The sequence below is a fragment of the Moschus berezovskii genome, chromosome 21, assembly GCF_049115385.1.
Source record: "Moschus berezovskii isolate FMDL1 chromosome 21, NW_MosBer_1.0, whole genome shotgun sequence".
Lineage (NCBI taxonomy): Eukaryota > Metazoa > Chordata > Mammalia > Artiodactyla > Moschidae > Moschus > Moschus berezovskii.
Window position 1 is genome coordinate 67674087 of NC_142480.1, and position 23187 is coordinate 67697273.

General features: G+C 46.4%; 1 protein-coding gene and 1 non-coding gene across 5 annotated transcripts in view; one reads left to right on the plus strand and one right to left on the minus strand.

Moving 5' to 3' along the window:
• Positions 1-23187, plus strand: part of ATP10A (ATPase phospholipid transporting 10A (putative)) — a 192894-nt gene that overhangs the window by 14863 nt on the left and 154844 nt on the right. The window lies entirely within an intron of this gene.
• Positions 3676-3783, minus strand: LOC129550845 (U6 spliceosomal RNA). The gene has a single exon (XR_008684967.1). It is a non-coding gene; the product is annotated as a U6 spliceosomal RNA (small nuclear RNA).

The following is a 23187-nucleotide window of genomic DNA, read 5'->3' on the forward strand; positions in this document are numbered from 1 at the left end:
GTCTCGGTTGCCTCGTCTGGGGCCTTTCCTGGCAGTGCACTGACTCTCTGGTCGCGGCACGTGGCTTCAGCTGCTCCAAGGCGTTTGGGATCTTAGTTCCCTGACAAGGCGTCAAGCCCACATCCCTTGCATTACAGTGTGGAGTCTTAGCCACTGGACCACCAAGGAGTCCCTCCGCACACCCTGTTATGGGGCTGCCATGCTCAGGGCCGCCAGCCCGGTAGCAGACGGCTGGGGCCCTACGTCCTAGAGCCCGTGATGTTGTTCCCGAGCCTGGTTACCCTGCCTGGCTCTGCCCTTCCCACGGAAACCACAGGAAGGCTCTTGTCCGTGTTTTCCCCTCTCTCCTCTGCCTCTTGACTTCCCTGGTGCTATCCGCACGGCTCCTCCTCTTGGGAACTGTGAGAGATAAAGTCCTTTTTCACTGGCAGTGTCTCCTGGTCCACTGGCCTCCACACCTGAATAGCAGTGACCCTGCTTTAAAGCCTGTCTCCCTGCAGCCACTGTCGCTGGACCCCTTTAACTTCCTTGTCCTGTGCGCTTGACTTCTCCTCCTGAAATACTCCTGCTCGGTGCCCCCGTCTCCTGTGGTCTCACCTCTTGGAACCTCTTGGTGAATCCCAACATTACGTGCACCAGTGTGCTGAGCTGCAGTGCTAGCCCCTGTGTGGAGGCCACCGGCCCACACTTGTAGCCCCCACCCCAGCCTTCTCCCCACCCCAGCCCTTTTCTCCAGGGCCTGGGGGGTACTCCGCCCCTGCTGCTCTTTGCCCCTGCAGCGGGAGCCCCTGCTCTGTGCCCTGCCTCCCTGCATGCGCTCTGCCTCCCTGCATGAGCTCTGCCCTGCTCTCAGGGCAGCTCGGGCAGCAGCCAGGCCTCACCATCCTTGCAGTGCTGCGGTGACGGGGCCTCAGCATCTCTGATCTGATGAGTGGACTACTCCTCAGAATACCCGAGTATCTTCACAATAAATGCCTGTTGGTAGAATAATAGCCCCCTAGAGAAGCCATGAGTTTGAGTGAACTCCGGGAGTTGGTAATGGACAGGGAGGCCTGGCGTGCTGTGATTCATGGGGTCGCAAAGAGTCAGACACGACTGAGCGACTGAACTGAACTGAACTGAACTGAGAGAAGCCTACATGCTGATCCCCAGAATCTAGGCCACATGGTGCAAGAGAATGAAGATGGGTTGCAGATGTAATTAAGGTTGCTAATCGGCTGACCTTAGGATGCGGAGAGTCTTTCCGATTATTGGGGTGATCCCTTAGTCTCATTACCAGTCCTTAAAGGTACTGCAGAAGGAGAGGGCAGGGAGGTGCAGTGTTTGAAGGACCCGACTTGCTGCTGTTCGCTTTGACGATGGAGGGGGGAGCCCCGGCCTGAGGAGGCAGGTGGCCTCTGGGAGCTGGAAGTGCAAAGGCACTGTGCCTGCCCCATTCTCCCGCTGGAGCGCAGCCCTCCCAAGACTTTGGTTTGGTCCCGTGAGACCCACATCAGACTCCTGACCTCTAGAACTGTAAGATAACCCTGTGGTGTTGATTCAGGCCACTGAGTCCTGGTGATTTGTTACAGCCGCCACAGGAAATGAATGCCTTCCTGTGGACGGGAGGATCTGGCAAATACCAGGTTCTTGAACCACAGCCTTTTGTGTTGCTGTTGATTTATCTAGTTTCAGGTAAAAACATCTGCAGCCATTTGAATCACTGGGCATATCTGAGAATTCCATGTTTGCTGAGTGTGACATGAAGATATGGTAGAATGGAAAATACGTGTTTACTTATTTATTTTTTCAGTTGAAATATTTAGTGATAAGATATTACACATGTCTCTAGCACTGTATACTTTTCAGAGTTTTTATAAATTTGTGTGGGAAGTTGCCAGCCAGCCCTGGCAGTGTAGTATTGGTAAATTCTTCAATGACACTCTCAGGAAATGGTAGCCCAGAGGGGGAGGTCTCGGCTCAGAGTGGGTGCAACTGGGGGGTGGGACAGATGGCCCTGGATCCCAGGTGATGCTACCAAGGGCCACCGACCATGTGCTGGCAACGTGCTACCCTGTATGAGTACCCAGGGCCATTTTCATCTTGTGCAGGGTATGGCTCAGACTTCAGCTATTTAGTTATTTCAGGTTTTTGAGAAAGTGTCTGAAACCAGAGAGTTATCCTGACACATGCCAGGACCCAGAATTTACCAAGGGTTAATGACCAAGAGCATGCTATTTTAGAAAAGTTTAAACGTTGTAATGGACGTTCGTAGCTGGTTCATTTGAGCAGTAATCTCCAAACATTTTTGATCTCACACCCTTATAAGTAGCAAACACTTGTCTGTGTCTACCGAAGGTAGACTTATTAATGTATAAATCATAGGCAATGCAACGCATGAATACATAAATGAATGGATATACAGTAGTAAGGTAAATAGCAATTAAAATGAAAACTGTGATGTTTTCTGCCCCCCAGTGATGGTGAGCTTTTGTGAGCACCATGAGCACTGCCTGGAGCTTCGTCAGGTGGCCTCATGTCTGTCTCAGTTCACTTGAGAGCATCACATACGTTCAGATGCGCAGTCCAGTTCGTTCTTGGGATTTCTCACATTTATTGAGGGCTGTTGAGGGAGCTTCAAAGAGCCTCAGGGCTCACAGAAGGACAGTGCATCCCCGTATGCTGTGGGGTCTGTCTGGTGGTTGTGGCCCACGAGATGCTGGGTGTCTGGCCACGTCCAGTTCCTGGGGCGCAGACGGCTTGTCAGGTGACACTGGACTGTCTGAACCATGCTGCTCGCGCACCAGCCACCTTTAAAAAGCGCTTTTATTGTGATGAAACACATACAACATTTATCATCTTAACCATTTTAAGTGTACAGTTCAGTCGTGTTGATTACATTCACATTGTTGTGCAACCATCGTTACTACCTGCAGAATTTTTTCATCTCCCAAACTAAGATTCTCATTGCACAGTAACTCATCCCCGCCTCCTGCGGCCCTTGTGGCCCACCAGTCTACTTTCTGTCCCTGTTACCTCGCATGACTGAAATCATACAGTGTTTGTCCTTTCGTGTCCGGCTTATTTCACTTTAGCGTAATGTCTTCGAGATTCATCCGTATTGTAGCCTGTATCGCAGCACCCTTGCTTTCTGAGGCTGAGTGATGTTGAGGGCGTATGTGTAGACCCCATGGTATTCTTTCATTCAGCTGATTGGGTTGCTTCTACCTTTAGGGTTTGTGAGTAATGCTGCTGTAAACATGGCTGTATAAGGATGTGCTTGAGCATCTCGTGCTTGACTGTCATGGGGGCATTTTGCATGGATTTCGTCTGCATGCCCTGGTTTCCCATGGCTGTTTTCATGCACCCAGGGTGGTGCAGTCAGGGCAGCGGGAACTGCGGCCTTTTCCCCATCATTCACTCTCGTGTGCTCCCGTGAACGAAGGACACCGCTCAGCCCCTGACCTTCAGGTGGTGCTCCAACAGCCGGGTCTCCAGGAGCCTGGCCCACGTGTCCACAGTCACACCCGTCTGCCCACGGCACACCCCTCTGCCCATGACACACCCATCTGCCCACGGCACACCTGCAGGCTTGGGGTGCTGCTGTCAGCTTGTCCTGGGTCCAGTGTTTCCTCTTGGTTCTGTCGCCTGGATATCATCACACCCTTTATCTTTTTTTTTTTTTTTTTTAATTAAAAAGAAATGGAATGCTTCACAGATTTGCATGTCATCCTTGTGCAGGGACCATGCTGATCTCCTCTGGTCATCCCAGTTTTAGTATATGTGGTGCCGAGGTGAGAGCCCGCCCTTTATCTTTGAGCTCGAGACCCCTCTCTGCTGCAGGGGGTTCTGCCTGCTGCCCCGCACAGCTGGGGCTGGCCGCAGCACGGTCACTGTCGCCGCTCTGCGGGGTGCCGTCTGCCGTCAGCATGAGAAGGGCCTGCTGACTTCACGGGCTCTAGTGGGCCTGGCCCCCTTTGTCACCTGTCTCTCTCCGCTCCCCTCTACTGGTGTTCAGTCTCCCTACCTGTTCACCGTGATTCCCTGAGGGCAGAAACCGGGCTGTCTTACAGCTCCTGATAATCACCGTCCAAGGTCTTGCTCGCTGAGTCCCACTCCATCACATGGAGGTCCCCCATCTCCCTGCACTGGGGGCTTTCTCCTGGGTCACTTTTGCCCCTTTGAAGGGGCCCTTGTTCTGGACTGTGTCCCTTTTGGTCAGATCAGAGGCTTGTGGTGACTGGTGCCTGGAGGAATGTGGGGAGAGCCCAGTGGACCTGGAATCTCGCTGAAGACAGGGAGGGGCTGAGATCGTTTTGTGTCCACGAGGCCGTCACACCATCCCTCCGCAGTTCCGTGTCTTGTTTTACAGATGGACTGAGCCTGTCCCCAGGGGAGGAGGCTGTGGGTCCACAGCACTCTTGGCTTCGCCGCAGGAGTGGGGCCCGCGTGCCTGTGCCTGCCCTGTCCTCATGCGTTGCCCTGCGGGGCAGTCAGGCCTGGACAGGGACTCCCGCCCGCAATAAGAGTCCGGGGAGTAGGGGGCGTGGTGAGTGGACGGGTGGGCTGTGCTGGTATCCTCACTGCATGGTTGTGAAGCCCCTCTGAAAGAGACTGCCTTTAACCTTCCTTAACTAATAAGTAACATCTCACTTTACTTACCTCTCCAAAGTTTTTAGAAACATAAGTGTTTTTTAAAAAGAGAACAGCTTATTTTCCTTTTTGATTACCTAAGAAATTAATGTATCCCTTTGAAAATAGGACATAATGAAAACAAATATATTAGGGATGTGGATGGGTAGAAAAATATCTCTTAAGCTTCATTACCCTTATCAAGACCCCCAGTATAGACCCTAAAAGTTCCATCATAATTTAATTTGAAGTTGGAGTTTATTAATCCTCCTTTTTGTAGAGGGTCCAGCTGGCTAGAGGTGGGATGTACACAGAAACTGAGAAATTTTTATCTCAAGGTCATTTTCACTGAATCGAAAATTCTCTCCACATTTGAAAGCATTCACACTGTAATGTTATGACACGCAGCCAATGGGAAATAGTAAACATGCTGTCCGTGTGTATGACAAGGGTGTCTTTGATCCCTGTGTGCTCCGTGTCATTTGTCTCTCACATTTTAGTGCCTTCATTTTATTTGAGTGGTAGGAAAGTCAGGTGTCACCCTCACTTGATTTGTCTTGAACATGTTTCTAATGTGGTGGACTTTATCATAGTTTGGCAGAGGGAGTTATATTGTTGTTTTAGACAAATACTTCAAAACTGTGCTTTAAGGCCCAAGGATGGAGGAAATAAGTGAAAAGGAGACTCCAGCCCTTTCTGATAGTGTCCCTTAAGTGCTTGTGAGTTTAGAGTTTCTATTATAAACTAGAAAGGGCATCCAGAAATTGCTTCTGGAATTCGTGGGTCTGTGGTAGGAGCTGTGGCCTTAACGTGACTGACTCTGAGAGCTCAGACCTGGGAGTGTCATGTGAGGGGCCTGGCACCTGTCTTTGTTTCGGGGATGGGTTCTTCTTGAACATCCTCAAAGGGCCTTTTCTACTCTGGATGCTGGCATGAAATCTGAGTAGATGGGGAACTGTGGGGTCAGGGCTTAGGGAAGCATGTTCAAGGAAGCTGTCTTCATTCACCGCTGCCTAAAAGAGCTGATGTGCATGCACATGTGTATTTGTTGTCATAGGGGATGCAAATATCACACATATCCCTCCCCACCCCCCGGCGTAGAAAGGAGCATCCCTTTTCTGCACCGCATCTGGGCACTGAGTTGGGAACATCAGTCTATGTAGCGGCAAAGTTCATCAGCTTCTTAGAGAAGGTAGTCCCTTCCCTGCCATTTAATCGCATTTCTGTCTGCTCACTTGGAAGAGAGTTTCCTTCTGTCTCCAGTTTTCTGTTTGTTCTGAAATAGACGTCTGCAAAGGCATGGCCCACTGGACTCCTCTGCACATGCTGATGTGGGTGTGGGTGGTGAGGAATGACTCGGACGCCTGGGCCACACTGAGGGCTGATGTGGGTGGAGGCGGGCCTTCAGCCCCTCGGGTTCACACCTGCTCTCTGGCGTGAGTGTGGAGCAGGGTGTGTGAACAAGAGTTTGCACAGTTTTACTTTGTACCTCCAACTCCAGCTTTAAACTGGCACCTCCTGCAGCTGTTTAGAGCACTAGATTTTGAAATTCTGGATGGTAAAAGAAGGCAATTTTAAGAGTTAAAGAAAACTACTTGATAATAGAGTCTGACTTTAGCTGTAAAAGAGACCTTATAAAATCAAAGATGACATTTGTGTCTGAGGCCTTAAAGACTATTGACAATTATATATATAGATAATGTAAATTCTGTTCATTACAATATGAAAATCATGTATTTCTTATAGAAATATCCCTAAAATATGACTAAATTGATGTTTTAGTTTCTCACTGTTCACTAATGATGAAAAAAGAATTGAAAACAGAGACTTCTGGTTCCAGAACAAGATGGTGTGGATTCACTTTTCCTAACTCATCTTCTGCAACCAAATCCTGGAAATAATTCAACAGACAACAGTCAAAGAACACTAGAAGCTGAAAGAAGGCAGCTACTGGCTGGGGACCTAAGAGCTTGAAGAATGTGAATTCTCAGTGAATTCTCCAGGTCTCCCTTTTATTGCCTATGTACGTTCAGCCTGGGCATGGAGATTCCTGTAACCAGAACTGCCAACAAGTATAGACAAAATGAAAAAAGCTCTGTTTGCCCAAAGGTAAGCCCAGTGGAGACCTACGTGAGCCCCATCCCACACAAGGCACGTGAAAGCACTGAAGGCGCCTACAGGAACAGCGTTGGCACAGCTTGGGATGCCCTGTTCTTTACCTAGTCGTATAAGGAGAGCCAGGCTACTCACCCACACCAGTGGGAATCAACCCAGCAAGTTCCTTCCACTCCCTTATCCCACATCAAAAATCCCAGAGTTAGCATCACACCCACAGTGAAATACTGATGCCTCCCCTCCAGAGAATGAGGACAAGAACGTCTGCTTCAACACTCTTACTTGATACAGTACTAGAAGTTCTTGATGCTGCAATAAGATTCAAGAAGCAAAATGTATCCAGGCTGGAAAGAAATAATAAAACTTAATTTGCAGAGAATGTAATTACCCATGTAGAAAATACTGAGGAATATACTACCAAATGGGATGAGGTCAATCCTCATCCCAGTTCCCAAGAAAGGTAGTACTAAAGAATGTGTGAACCATCGGACAGTTGTACTCATCTCCCATGCTAGTAAGGTTATGCTTAAAATCTTGCATGCTAGGGTTCAGCATTATGCAAACCAAGAAATTCCAGATGTCCAAGCTGGATTTAGAAAAGGAAGAGGAACTAGAGATTGAATTCAATATTTGCTGGATTATAGAGAAAGCTAGGGAATTCCAGAAAAACATCTACCTCTGTTTCACTGACTATGCCAAAGCTTTTGACTGTGTAATAATAAACTGTGGAAAGCTCTTATAGAGATGGGAACAACAGACCATCTTACCTGTCTCCTGAGAAACATGTGTGTGGGTCAAGAAGCAACAGTTAGAACCCTGATGGAACATAGAACAGCTGATTGGTTCAAGATTGAGAAAGGAGTACCACAGGGCTGGCTGCTGTCAGCTGTTTGTTTAATCCATATGCTGAGCACATCATGAGAAGTGCCAGGCTGAATAAGTTACAAGCTGGAATCAATATAGGCAGGAAAACCATCAACAACCTCAGATATGTGGATGATACCACTATAATGGCAGAAAGAGAAGAAGAACTAAAGAGCCTCTTGATGAGGGTGAAGGAGGAAAGTGAAAGAACCAGCTTAAACTAAAAACTAAGATCATTGCATCTGGTCCCATTACTTCATGGCAAATAGAGGGGGAGAAGGTGGAAGTAGTGACAGATTTCCTCTTCTTGGACTCTAAAATCACTGTGGATGGTGACTGCAGCCATGAAATTAGAAGACGTTTGCTTCTTGACAGGAAGGCTATGACAAACCTAGACAGTGTGCTGAAAAGCAGAGACATTGCTGTGTTAACAAAGGTCTGTATGTTCAAGACTATAGGCTTCCCAGTGTCACGAACATCTGTGAGAGCTGGATCATAAAGAAAGTGGAGCACTGAAGAATTGATGCCTTGGAACTATGGTGATAGAAAAGACTGCTGAGAGTTTCTTGGACAGCAAAGCGATGAAACCAGTCAATCTTAAGGAAAATCAACCCTGAATACTCATTGGAAGGGCTGATGCTGAAGCTGAAACTCCAGTATTTTGGTCATCTGATGCGAACAGCTGACTCATTGGAAAAGTCTATCATGCTGGGAAAGAGTGAGGGCAGAAGAAGAGGGCATCAGAGGTTGAGATGATTGGATGGTATCACCGATGGAATGGACATGAACTTGAGCAAACTTTGGGAGATGGTAAGGAAAGTTATGACCAACCTTGATAGTATATTAAAAAGCAGAGACATTACTTTGCCAACCAAGGTCCATCTAGTCAAGGCAATGGTTTTTCCCGTGGTCATGTATGGATGTGAGAGTTGGACTGTGAAGAAGGCTGATCGCCGAAGAATCGATGCTTTTGAACTGTGGTGTTGGAGAAGACTCTTGAGAGTCCCTTATACTGCAAGGAGATCCAACCAGTCCATTCTAAAGGAGATCAGTCCTGGATGTTCATTGGAGGGAATGATGCTAAAGCTGAAACTGCAATACTTTGGCCACCTCATGCGACGGGTTGACTCACTGGAAAAGACTCTGATGCTGGGAAAGGTTGGGGGCGGGAGGAGAAGGGGACGACAGAGAATGAGATGGCTGGATGGCATCACCGACTCTGTGGACATGGGTTTGAGTGTACTCCGGGAGTTGGTGATGGACAGGGAGACCTGGCGTGCTGTGTTCATGGGGTTGCGGAGAGTCGGACACGACTGAGCGACTGAACTGAACTGAACTGAGGGACAGAGGGGCCTGCCGTGCTGCAGTCCATGGGGTCGCAAAGAGTCGGATGTGACTGAGCAACTGAAAAACAACACTATACCGAAACCAAATCAAACCAAACCCAACAAACAATAAAACGGTGCCTTAGAACTAATATATGAACTCATTAAGGTTGCAGCATATAAGGTAAACATATACAAATCAATTATATTTCTACATACTGACCATGAACAACTCATAAGCACAGTACCATTTATAATTTCTCTAAAGAAAAGGAAATGCTTTGATATAAATTTAACAAAGCTCATACAAGATCTGTATGCTAAAACCTGCAGAGTGCTAATGAAAGAAATGAAACGAGATCTGGGTAAATGCGGAGACATAGCGTGCTCACGGACTGAAGGAGCACCACAATAGAGACGTCAGGTGTTTCCACGTTTGTCTGCACGTTTAACACAGTTCCCATCAAAATCTCAGCGAAGCTGTTACAGACATGAGCAAGCTTATTCTACCTGCACATTTAACACAGTTCCCATCAAAATCTCAGTGAAGCTGTTACAGACATGAGCAACCTTATTCTACCTGCACATTTAACACAGTTCCCATCAAAATCTCAGTGAAGCTGTTACAGACATGAGCAAGCTTATTCTACCTGCACATTTAACACAGTTCCCATCAAAATCTCAGTGAAGCTGTTACAGACATGAGCAAGCTTATTCTATCTGCACATTTAACACAGTTCCCATCAAAATCTCAGTGAAGCTGTTACAGACATGAGCAAGCTTATTCTACCTTCACATTTAACACAGTTCCCATCAAAATCTCAGTGAAGCTGTTACAGACATGAGCAAGCTTATTCTATCTGCACATTTAACACAGTTCCCATCAAAATCTCAGTGAAGCTGTTACAGACATGAGCAAGCTTATTCTGATATTTACATAGAAAAACCAGGTTGTAGAATAGCCAGGACAGTTTTGAAAAAGAATAAAATGGGAAGAATTCACTCTTCCCAATATCACTGTTTGCTGTAGAGCTACAGAATTCAAGATAGTTTGGTGTTGGCAAAGCGATAGTCACGAAAGGAACAGAGTAGAGATCTCAGAAGTAAACTCACACAAATATGTCCAATTAATTTTTGACAAAGAACCAAAAGCAATTCAATGGAGGAAGTGCAGCCTTTTAAGAAATCGTGCAGGAACAATTCAATAGCCATAGGTAAAAAAAAAAAAAAGAGAGAGAGAAAGAAAGGAAAAAACTCTAAATCTTACAACTCAGGCAAAAATTTCCTCCCAAACAGTCATAGATTTAAATGTGAAACTGTAAAACTTCTAGAAGAAAATATTTAAAAAGTTTTTTTCAGTACCCAGACTAGGCAAAAAATTCTTGGACTTGATACCAGGAGCATCATTCATAAAAGGAGAAGTTGATAAATTGGACCTCATCAAAATTAAAAGCATTTTCTGTGAGAAAGACCCTGTTAAGAAAAAGAGAAGACAGATTACAGACTGGGAGAGATTGCAAATCATATACTCAGCAAAGCACTTGTGTACATAATACTCAAAAGAACTCTGAAAATTCAACGTTAAAAAATCTGATTTGAAAGTGGGCAGAACTTGAGATATTTCGCTGGAGAAGATATGCAGATGCAGTAATGTACATGGAGCAGATGCCCACATGGAAAATGTTCAGCATTATTAGATAATAGATATTCAGACAACCAGGAGATATTACTGAACATCTGCCAGAATGGCAAAAACAAAAATGGTGATAACACCAAATGTTGCCATGGATGTAGAGAAACTGGATCTCTCAAGTATTGCTGGTGGGATTGTAAAATACACCCACTTTGGGAAATAGTCCTTAAAACCATAAATAGAATTTCTTTATGATCCCATTTCTCTTGGGCACTTACCCCAGAGAAATGAGAGCTTATTTTCCACAGACCCTGTACACAAGTGTACCTAACAGCTTTATTCATAAGAGTCCAAACTGGAAATAACCCAGATGTTTTCAGTTCAGTTCAATTCAGTTCAGTCGCTCAGTCATGTCCGACTCTTTGCGACCCCATGAATAACAGCATGCCAGGCCTCCCTGTCCATCACCAACTCCCAGAGTTCACTCAAATCATGTCCATTGAGTCGGTGATGTCATCCAGCCATCTCATTCTCTGTCATCCCCGTCTCCTCCCACCCCCAATCCCTCCTAGCATCAGACTCTTTTCAAGTGAGTCAACTCATCGCATGAGGAGGCCAAAGGATTGGAGTTTCAGCTTTAGCATCAGTCCTTCCAATGAACACCCAGGATTGATCTCCTTCAGAATGGACTGGTTGGATATCCTTGCAGTCCAAGGGACTCTCAAGAGTCTTCTCCAGCACCACAGTTCAAAAGCATTAATTCTTTGGCGATCAGCATTCTTCACAGTCCAACTCTCACATCCATACATGACCATGGGAAAAACTATAGCCTTGATTAGGTGGACCTTTGTTGGCAAAGTAATGTCTCTGCTTTTCAATATGCTGTCTAGGTTGGTCATAACTTTCCTTCCAAGGAGTAAGCATCTTCTAATTTCCTGGCTGCAATCAGCATCCACAGTGATTTTGGAGCCCCAAAAAATAAAGTCTGACACTGTTTCCACTGTTTCCCCATCTATTTCCCATGAAGTGATGGACCAGATGCCATGATCTTCGTTTTCTGAATGTTGAGCTTCAAGCCAAACTTTTCACTCTCCTCTTTTACTTTCATCAAGAGGCTTTTTAGTTCCTCTTTACTTTCTGCATGAGGGTGGTGTCATCTGCATATCTGAGATTATTGATATTTCTCCTGGCAATCTTGATTCCAGCTTGTGTTTCTTCCAGCCCAGCGTTCCTCATGATGTACTCTGCATAGAAGTTAAATAAGCAGGGTGACAATATACAACCTTGACATACTCCTTTTCCTATTTGGAACCAGTCTGTTGTTCCATGTCCAGTTCTGACTGTTGCTTCCTGACCTGCATACAGGTTTCTCAAGAGGCAGGTCAGGTGGTCTGGTATTCCCATCTCTTTCAGAATGTTCCACAGTTTATAGTGATCCACACAGTCAAAGGCTTTGGCATAGTCAAAGAAGCAGAAATAGATGTTTTTCTGGAACTCTCTTGCTTTCTCCATGATCCAGCGGATGTTGACAATTTGATCTCTGGTGACTCTGCCTTTTCTAAAACCTGCTTGAGCATCTGGAAGTTCACGGTTCACATATTGCTGAAGCCTGTCTTGGAGAATTTTGAGCATGACTTTACTAGCGTGTGAGATGAGTGCAACTGTGCGGTAGTTTGAGCCTTCTTTGGGATTGCCTTTCTTTGGGATTGGAATGAAGACTGACCTTTTCCAGTCCTGTGGCCACTGCTGAGTTTTCCAAATTTGCTGGCATATTGAGTGCAGCACTTTCATCACATCATCTTTCAGGATTTGAAATAGCTCAACTGGAATTCTATCACCTCTACTAGCTTTGTTCGTAGTGATGCTTTCTAAGGCCCACTTGACTTCACATTCCAAGATGTCTGGCTCCAGGTGAGTGATCACGCCATCGTGATTATCTTCGTTGTGAAGATCTTTTTTGTACAGTTCTTCTGTGTATTCTTGCCACCTCTTCTTAATATCTTCTGCTTCTGTTAGGTCCATACCATTTCTGTCCTTTATCGAGCCCATCTTTGCAAGAAATGTTCCCTTGGTATCTCTAATTTTCTTGAAAATATCTCTTGTTTTTCCTATTCTGTTGTTTTCCTCTATTTCTTTGCATTGATCACTGAGGAAGGCTTTCTTATCTCTCCTTGCTATTCTTTGGAACTCTGCATTCAGATGCTTATATCTTTCCTTTCCTCTTTTGCTTTTCACTTCTCTTCTTTTCACAGCTATTTGTAAGGCCTCCTCAGACAGCCATTTTGCTTTTTTGCATTTCTTTTCCATGGGGATGGTCTTGGTCCCTGTCTCCTTTACAATGTCACGAACCTCCGTCCAGAGTTAATCAGGCACTCTATCTATCAGATCTAGTCTAAATCTATTTCTCACTTCCACTGTATAACCATAAGTGATTTGATTTAGGTCATATCTGAATGGTCTAGTGGTTTTCCCTATTTTCTTCAATTTAAGTCTGAATTTGGCAATAAGGAGTTCATGATCTGAGCCACAGTCAGGTCCTTGTCTTGTTTTTGCTAACTGTATAGAGCTTCTTCATCTTTGGCTGCAAAGAATATAATCAATCTGATTTCGGTGTTGACCATCTAGTGATGTCCATGTGTAGAGTCTTCTCTTGTGTTGTTGGAAGAGGGTGTTTGCTATGACCAGTGCGTTCTCTTGGCAAAACTCTATTAGCCTTTGCCCTGCTTCATTCCTTGCTCCAAGGCCAAATTTGCCTGTTACTCCAGGTGTTTCTTGACTTCCTACTTTTGCATTCCAGTCCCCTATAATGAAAAGGACATCTTTTTTGGCTGTTAGTTCTAAAAGGTCTTGTAGGTCTTCATAGAACCGTTTAACTTTGGCTTCTTCAGCATTACTGGTTGGGGCATAGACTTGGATTACTGTAATATTGAATGGTTTACCTTGGAAATGAACAGAAATCATTCTGTCGTTTTTAAGATTGCATCCAAGTACTGCATTTCAGATGTTTAGTGAGTGAATATTTAAACTGTGGTCCATCCACACCTTGGAATGCTACTCAGCAGTAAAATGGAATGAACTATTCATACATAACTACTTGTAAGGGCCTCAGGAACATTTTATGGAGTGCAAAAAGCTGATTTCAGAAGGAAACATGCTGCACGATCCCATTTATGCACCATTTGTGAGATAACATAATTATGGACCAGATTGGAGGTTGTCAGGGTTAGGAATGGGGAGGGTGTATGTTTCTACAAAGAGTTAGCTTGAAGGAGTCTGGTGTCTTGATGTGTTTGTAAGAGGTTGCAATTGGAAAATCACACAGAAGTATTCATACACCCACCAGAGCACTTAAAACTGGTGTGACCTGCATAAGCTCTGTAGGTTATACCCTTGTCAGTTTCCTCGTTCCTGTGTTATATTCTAGTTATGAGGGAATGCAGGCTCTTAACAGGGGGAGGCTGACTGGAAGGGGTACGGACCCTCTGTCTACATTTCTTTGCAACTTCTTATGATTCTATTATTAATATTATTTTAAGATAAAAAGTTTGAAAATGATTATTTTGTTATTAAGTACTATGATTATTGAATATGGAAAGGAGACACAGAAATTCAGTATTCCTAGGCATGGGCTGGGGGCCGAGAGGCTGCTGTACCTCAGCCGCGGGAGGCCCCGTCCCTCGGTTGCTCTGCCGGCGCAGGGGAGGGATGGACGCGCTGCCTCCTCCCGGCGGTGTCCAGCAGTGTGCGTCCCAGCGGGGATGGAGCGCCGGGGGATCAGCTTCTCTGACAGGTGTGTGTACAACTGTATACCACTTGTGAATAACTAATAAATTTGGGCTTCCCTGATAGCTCAGTTGGTAAAGAACCCTACTGCAATGCAGGAGTCCCCTGTTCGATTCCTGCCTTGGAAAGATCCCCTGGAGAAGGGATAGGCTACCCACTCGGGTGTTCGTGGGCTTCCCTTGTGGTTCAGCTGGTAAAGAATGCACCTGCAATGCGCGAGGCCTGGATTCAATCCCTGCGTCGGGAAGATCCCCTGGAGAAGGGAAAGGCTGCCCACTCCAGTATTCTGGCCTGGAGAACTCCATGGACTGTATAGTCCGTGGGGTCGCAAAGAGTTGGACATGACTAAGACGTGCACTTTCACTTTTCAAGGACAGAGAATCTTGCGCTTATTCCAGACCTGACTTTGAGGTGACTTAGTTCTCTGGTTAGAAGAAAAATATAAAGCACTCAGGGATATTAGCTTCAGTTAATGCCTGGAAATAGCTCCCAGAGTTTTATCTCGCCGTTGGCAGGGAGGCACTCGTGCGCACCCTGGACTTGCTTACTGGCCCTCTCTCAGTCCTGGGGGTGTCCTCGCCATTTGCCTTTGAGGTCACGATTGTGACAGGATGCTGAGGGACAGCCAGTGTCTTCTCGCAAGAATGGATCTTGGATAAACACATATCGTTTGTCACGGTTGACACCTAATACGCATTTTTAACATATATACTGCAGAGGAATACTTTGCTGCTTTGGACGTTCCTAAAATTAACAAGCTTTCAGCCAGAGACATTCACTCCCAGGAGACAAGACATCCTGAACACGGGCTGGTGTTTCGCAGTCCTGTGGAAAGGGGAGAAAATTCTCAATAGGAAATGCCTCCCAAAGCATCTTGATTGCTAACTGTAAAGAAAGGCTACTTCTAGAACATCTTGGAGGCCTGCCCACCATTTCCCTGTTTGCTCAGGGGAAATAGATTTTAAGGAAGTGCCGCACACAATATCATTAATTAAGGGTATTAACTCTCAAAGGGACGTTTCCCTGAAGAGCCCGCAAGGGACACCATTGCAGAGGCATTTAAAGCTGCAGAAAATTGAAACTTGATCTGTGTTTTAGTAACATCCCCTGTTGTTGGATTAATAAGATTTTCTGGAGGGGAAGGAAAGGATTGGGAATTTGGGATTAGCAGATGCAAACCATTATATATTAAATGGATAAATAGCAAGATCCTACTGTATAGCTGTTGTTGTTGTTCAATCGCCCAGTCGTGTCCAACTCTTTGTGACCCTATGGACTGCAGCATGCCAGGCCCCTCTCTCCCTCACCATATTCTGACATTTGCCCAAGTTCATGTTCATTGCATCGGTGATGCCATCCAGCCATCTCATCCTCTGATGCCCTCTTCTCCTCTGCCCTCAATCTGTCCCGGCATCAGGGACTTTTCCAATGGGTTAGCTGTTTGCATCAGATGACCAAAATGCTGGAGTTTTGACTTCAGCCTCAGCCCCTCCAGTGAGTATTCAGGGTTTATTTCCCTTAAGATTGACTGGAGGAGGGAATGGCAAACCTCCCCAGTATACTTGCCATAAGAACCTCATGAACTGTATAAAAGGACTGTATAGCAAAGGGAACTATATTCAGCATCCTGTGATAAACCATAATGGAAAAAATAGGAAAAAGTATATATATATATATAATATTTACATATATATGTATAACTCAATCACCTTCTGTATAGCAGAAATTAACACATTATTAATCAATTATACTTCAATAAAATAATTTTTAAAAGTATTATTTGTGCTAGAATGGAGATTGAAGGGCAGCCTTGAGCACAGGGCTGAGCCCTGAGGCTCTTTGGAACACTGTATCGTTTGGTTCAAGCCAGAGCTGCCTTGAGCTTTCACACTGTGGCTTGGGAACATGTCGCCCAACCCAGGCCTGGCTCTGCTGGGGAGTGACTCTGTCACAGGCCTGTTTGGAACTGCCGGTTCCAGGCTTTGGTTCCAGAGGGAAACTGAGGCTTGGGCAGGAGCCAAACTTGTTTGGGGTCTTGGGCATGTGTTCCGCGCCTGCCTGCTGTGGGCAGCTGACTTGACATGAGAAGAAGTGTGCATTCCACGTTGCCCGGTGGGCCTCTGAGAGTCTCATCGCTGAGTCGTAGCACCTGGAGTGTGTTAGCTTCACACTGAGAAATGAGTCTCCCAGTTTCTGTTATGTCTGAACCAGGCCAATCAAGAACATACCACACCTCAGGAAAACAGGAACGAAGTGAAAGGACCTTCCCACGGGACGAGTTACATGGACCCTGGATGTAGAGTGAAGATGGCCTGTCTGCTTCTCTGACGCCTGCCCAGGAGGGTTAAACGTGTACGCTATCCGGCCTTTGACGTCATCAGGTTTCTTCTTTTTTATCGGTTATACCCATCCATCCTTCCCCAAGTAGCATTTTAGCTGTTGTTTAGTCACTCAGTCATGTCTGACTCTTTGTGACCCCATGGACTGTAGCACACCAGGCTTCTCTGGCCTTCACTATCTCTCAGGGTTTCTTAAAGTCATGTCCATTGTATCGCTGATGCCATCCAACCATCTCATCCTCTGTCATTCCCTTCTCCTCCTGCCTTCAGTCTTTCCCAGCATCAGGGTCTTTTCCAGTGAGTCAGTTCTTCACATCAGGTGGCCAAAGTATTGGAGCTTCAGCATCAGCATCAGTCCTTCCAGTGAATATTCAGAGTTGATTTTCTTTAGGATTGACTGGTTGGAATTCCATGCCGTCCAAAGGACTCTAAAGAGTCTTCTCCAGCAACACAGTTCAAAAGCATCAATTCTTTAGAACTCAGCTTTCTTTATAGTTCAACTCTCACATCCATATATGACTACTGAAAAAATCAAAGCTTTGACTATACAGACTTTTGTTGGCAAAGTGATGTCTTTGTTTTTTAATATGCCATCTAGGTTTGTCATAGCTTTTCTTCCAAGTAGCAAGCCTCTTTTAATTTCATGGCTGCAGTCACCATCCACAGTGATTCTGGAGCCAAGAAAATAAAGTCTGACACTGTTTCCATTTTTCCCCATCTATTTGCCATGAAGTGATGGGACCAGATGCCATGATCTTAGATTTTTGAATGTTGAGTTTTAAGCCAGCTTTTTCGCTGTCCTCTCACTTTCACCAAGAGGCTTTTTTAGTTCCTCTCTTGCTTTCTGCCCTAAGGGTGGTGTCATCTGCATATCTGAGGTTATTGATATTTCTCCTGTCAATCTTGATTCCAGCTTGTGCTTCATCCAGCCTGGCATTTTTGCATGATGTACTCTGCATATAAGTTAAATAAGGAGGGTGACAATATACAGCCTTGACATACTCCTTTCCCAACTCTGAACCAGTCCGCTGTTCCATGTCTGCTTCTAACTGTTGCTTCTTGACCTGCATACAGGTTTCTCAGGAGGCAAGTAAGGTGGTCTGGTTTTCCAATCTCTTTAGGAATTTTCCACAGTTTGTTGTGATCCAGTCAAAGGCTTTAGCATAGTCAATGAAGCAGAAATAGACTTTTTCCTGGAATTCCCTTGCATTTTCTATGATCCAGCGGATGTTGGCAATTTGATTTCTGGTTCCTTTGCCTTTTCGAAATCCAGCTTGTTCTCAGTTCATGAACTGTTGAAGCCTAGCTTGAAGGATTTGATCATGACCTTGCTGGCTTGTGAAATGAGTGCAGTTGTGCGGTAGTTTGAACATTCTATGGCATTGCCCTTCTTTGTGACTGGAATGAAAACTGACCTTTTCCAGTCCTGTGGCCACTGCTGGGTTTTTGAAATTTGCTGACTCTTTGAGTGCAGCACTTAAACAGCATCATCTTTTAGGATTTGAAATAGCTCAGCTGGAATTCCATCACCTCCACTAGCTTTGTTCGTAGTGATGCTTCTTAAGGCCCCCTTGACTTCGCACTCCAAGATGTCTGGGTCTAGATGAGTGATCACACCACCGTGGTTATCCGGGTCACCAGTACCTTTTCTGTACAGTTCTTCTGTGTATTCATGCTACTTCTTAATATCTTCTGCTTCTCTTGGGTCCACTCCATTTCTGTTCTTTATTGCATCTTCATACTTTTACATATTTTCTTATACTCAGTAAATTTTACTTAAGGGTAACTGAATGACAAAATAATTCTTCCCTATAACCACCATTTCTCTGAAAGTTGAAGGCTATTGCATATCTAAGGAAATTTATTGAAGTTAAAAACCTCAGTAAGTTTGAGTTTTTAATATGGTGAGTCTTACTTCTGTATACATTAAGTGAGTGAAGTGAATTACTTCATTCAGATCACCTCTCTCAACTCTCTCGGGGTGGTGAGCCCTCCTGGGGAGACTGTTCAGTCACTGGAGAGATGCTTCTTCTGAGTGTATTTGCTTGCCTAGGTGAATTTTTCCTCTTCTCCACTCCCCCTTTAATGCCCTGGTTTGCAACCCATCGCAAGCGTTGGGTCTCCTGTAAGGATTATCAGTGGAAAACAAGCTTGCTTCCCGCTGGTTTATTCTTCTGATGACAGACTAGAATGAGGTCTATTAAGGAAGGCATGGCAACTGAAAGGTACTTTGTCTGGAAGGCAGCTGGATCTGTAGTGTTTGCATTCAGAGACATAAGCAGACACAGTTTTAGCTTGGCTGAATTTGTGGCATAATGACAAAGTCTGGTGTGGCGTGTCACAGAAACACTGGGACAACTTCTGCTGCAGCTATGGTTAGAACCCCCAGAGCAGTGGTTTCAGAGTGTGCTCCCTGGGCCAGCATAATAGCCATCACCTTGGAACTCTAACAGAGTTTGCCCTAATGCCCTGTCCTCCACCAGCTGCACCAGACTCGTCATCTGTATGTTTGGTGCTGCTGCCTGCTGGGCTGGAGCGTGGGCACCGGAACACTGGTGCCCTCAGCTGTCTCCTTCCTTCTGACCTCCGCACTGCCCAAGGGCAGTGCCCCCACCAGCTCTTCTTCCAAGAGCGTCGTCACCTAGTTCAGCCCTCCCTGCCCAGCTTCCCTCCAGCCCGGCTCCCCTTTTAACCAGGCCTGCTCTGTGACTCTTCCTTCAGTTTCCCCGAAGCCTACCCCCTGTCCTCAGCTGTTTCCTCAGAGTCCGCCCCTCTCCCCACTACTGACTGGGAGCCGACAGGTGATTTCCACCCAACTCCCTGTGAAGGTATATAGTTCCTAGATCTTAGAGCTTAAAAAGCAATGCAGTTTATGCCTTTCCTTTTTGTCCCTCGAGCCAGCATCATTATCTGCACGTACAAAGCTCCATTCCAGGCGCTCTGTGGCCATGACGGTGAAACATTGCCTTCTGTCTTTAAGGGGCTTACAGCCAAGCCAGAGGAGCCGGTGCTCACAGAGGTGGCTTTGTTACACATGTGGTCCTTTGCAGGTGACTCTGCCTTCACTCTCCTCTGAGTGTCAGGGATTATGATGCTGCCTGTTTCCTAGGGTTGCTATGGAGACCAGCTCCTGTGAGCCAATACTTCCAGTGTAGGTAAGACACACACATCGGCACTGATTTATTACATGGTTGTCTGAGAGGACAGGGAGGATGATCAGCCCTGGCGGCACTGCCTGAGAAGACTTCTGGGAGGAAGTGGGGTTTGCACAGGGCCTTGAGGTTGTCTCAGCGTTTGAATAGATAGGTTCGAGCTTAATAAAATATTTCTGAACTTGGTTGTCTTGCGTTAGTGATGTCTACAGAGGTTCAGCCCACACCACAAATGTTAAACGCTGCATTTTTAATGTTGGCACTGCCACCTCTGTGGTCAGGGCGTGTTTCTTTTGCCACCACACTTATGGTGTTACTGCTTCAGACAACCCTCTAGAGGGAGGTTAGAAAGGGAATAGAATTAGCAGAGGGTGAAAAAGAGAGGCAGAAGTGAAGTGACACAGTGGGAAAGGTGTGGGTGGTAAGGGGTTTCGGGGAAGAAGGTGAGAAGAGACGGAGAGCGGGAGGGCGGGGTGGACTTGAACCCGGGATTCTGGATTGTGCTTACGCCTTAGAGGTTGCACTGGCTCCTGCAGCCCAGGAAGCAGCTGCCTGTGCTGGTGACTGAGAACTGTGTCCCTGTCCTGACGCGTAGGGGCCCACTTTGGGGGCTTGTTGCCCCCTTGGGGATCGAGGAGGCTGTGGAAGAGGGGGCCTCTTTTTATTTATTTATTTTTAAAGTTTTGACTCGGAAGTGAAAAGAAATGTAGCAGTACTCCACTGGCAACTGACTCTCCAGAAAATTGGGGATTCCACAGGAAAGTCAGCCTGAATTGGCCTTTAGCCATCCCCCTTGGCTGATGTGAGACTAGAATTCTGTTCTCTAGAGACACGGCTGTCCCATCAGTGAGGTCTTAGAGGAGCATAGCTGTCATGCCCGTGTGCTTTATACTTTTTTAATTTCCTCTCTCTAGGCAGACTAATGGGTGCCCATTTTTGTTTTACTTCCTGCTTTACATGTAGTGTATGAAAGAGTGACTCTGATGCAAAGGAAATGTGCTTGGAAGAACCCTGGAACCCATATGAAGTCGTTCCCATGATCGTGAAACAAGAAATGGAATCTGCCCTTCGGCAACCTGGGCTGTAGAGATGCCGGTGTGGGATCCTCCTGAGGGACCCGGTGTCCCCTCTCTGTGACATCTGTGCCTGTGGAAATGGGCTCTGTCTGCCTGGGAAGTGCGTGCGGCTCTGTACTGTGGCTGCGGACACCGGGCACAAACCGGGTGGCTTAAAACGAGGGAAACGCACCCCCTCACACTTCAGGGGCCAGAGGCATGAAACAGAGCTGTCGGCGCGCCGGGCTCCCGCTGAAGCCTCCAGGGAAGGCCTTGCCTCTGCAGCTCCTGGTGGCTGCCGGCCATCCGTGGTTTGCCTTTTTTGTAGCTGCACAGCTGCAGCTTTTGTCTTCATCTTACCAGGGCTGTCTTCTCCCTGGGTGAATCTCTGTGTCTTTATTTCCTTTACAAAGGTCAGCAGTCCGTGGATCAGTGCCCACCCTATTCCAGTGTGGCCTCATGTTAACTTCCAAAGACCCTATTTCCAAATAATGTCAGGCTCTGCGGTTCTGGGTGGACGTGGCTTTGAGAATACTCTCTATTGCAGCATAATTGCCATCGTCACTCACTGACACTTGTCTCTGTTGGCATGGTTTGTTGGTTTTTGTTTGCAAAGGATTCCATTTGAGTGATGGATGTGTGAGCGCTTGGTCTCTCAGTCATATTCAACTCTTGGCAACCCAATGTACTATAGCCCGCCAGGCCCCTCTGTCCATGGGATTCTCCAGGCAAGGATACTGAACTGGGGAGCCATTCCCTTCTCCAGGGGATCTTCCCAACCCAGGGATCGACCCTGGGTCTCCTGCATTGCAGGTGGATTCTTTACCTTCTGAGCCACCAGGGACCCTAGCCCTTGGGTGGTGAATAATGAGTTTTGAAGAGCTGAGTGTGGTGTGGCTCTTTGGAGATCCCTGCCAGTGCTTGTATTCTGAGTCTTCACGTGAGCAAGCTGTGAGGTGGTGCCTACAGGCACCTCTGTCAGTGCAGGGAGAGCCTGCCTCACAGTTCTTGGCTCCCCATGCCTGGCACCGTGCCTGGCATGTCATATGGCTCAGAGCTTGTAGATAAATAGAAACCCAGAAAACGCAGTACTTTAATCCATATGGTATTTGGAAAAAAATCCTTGAAGACACTCTGATTGCCAAGTATTTCGAGGATGTTGCTGGGTCAGCTTTGCTTTCGCATCTCTACACACTAACGTGTGTTTTTAGAGAACTCCCGAAAGTGGTTCCCTCCCCTATTAGGAGGTGCCTGCCCACAGCATTCCCCTGGAAAATGTCATCAAGGAGATTAACTGTGTCCATGAATAAATCTGGCATTTTCTGGAGGGTGTATAAACACATGGAACTCGCTGCAGTTATAGTCATGACCCAATTGTGTGTAATTGCAGTGAGTACCTTATATGGGTGGGTCCCCACAGCCTGAGCCACAGGCAGCTTTGGAATGAGCTGGGCTTGCTGGGCTTCCAGGGGCGGGGTGGGTGTGGGCAGGGCCTCCAGATGTCCAGACGCCCTGGAGGGTGGTGGGTCGGGCCAAGGATGCAGCCTGTCTGTGGGAAGTAGGGGTGGTGGGTGGGGGAGAGTCTGGTTGCATTTCACTGTGGATTCGTCATGCACCCAATTACAGTTTTGGCTTCAAGTGACTTTGCTGGATGGTCAGATGCAGGGAGTCCCTTGAAGCTGGAGGAGGGTGGATGCTCCTCTGAGAGCACTGCCAGCCTGGCTTATTGTTTTCTGGTATCTTTTGTACGTCTGAGGAAATGGATTCCTTAGATTTAAAATGTTGACTCCTGTAAGACCTTAGATACTGAAGGTCTTACCAGGTGACAAGATTCCATAGCTAATTTTTTCAAAAGAATAAGAGCTGGACCAGAAAGAAAGCAGAACACTGAAGAACTGATGTTTTTGAACTGTGGTGCTGAAGAAGACTTTTGAGAGTCCCTTGGAGTGTCTGGAGATCATACCAGTCCATCCTAAAGAAAATCAACCCTGAATACTCATTGGGAGGACTGATGCTGAAGCTGAAGCTCCAGTACTTTGGCCACCTGATGCAAAGAGCTGGTTCATTGGAAAAGACTCTGATGCTGGGAAAGATTGAAGGCAGAAGGAGAAGAGGATGACAGAGGAGGAGATGGCCAGACAACATCACCAATGAAATGGACATGAACTTGGGCAAACTTGGGTGATGGTGGGGGCCAGGGAGGCCTGCTGTGCTGCAGTCCATGGGGTCACACAACTTGGTTATTGAACAGCAACAGTTAAAGCAAAAACAGATAATCTTACAGTGTCTTGCCTTCCTGGGTGTGGGAAA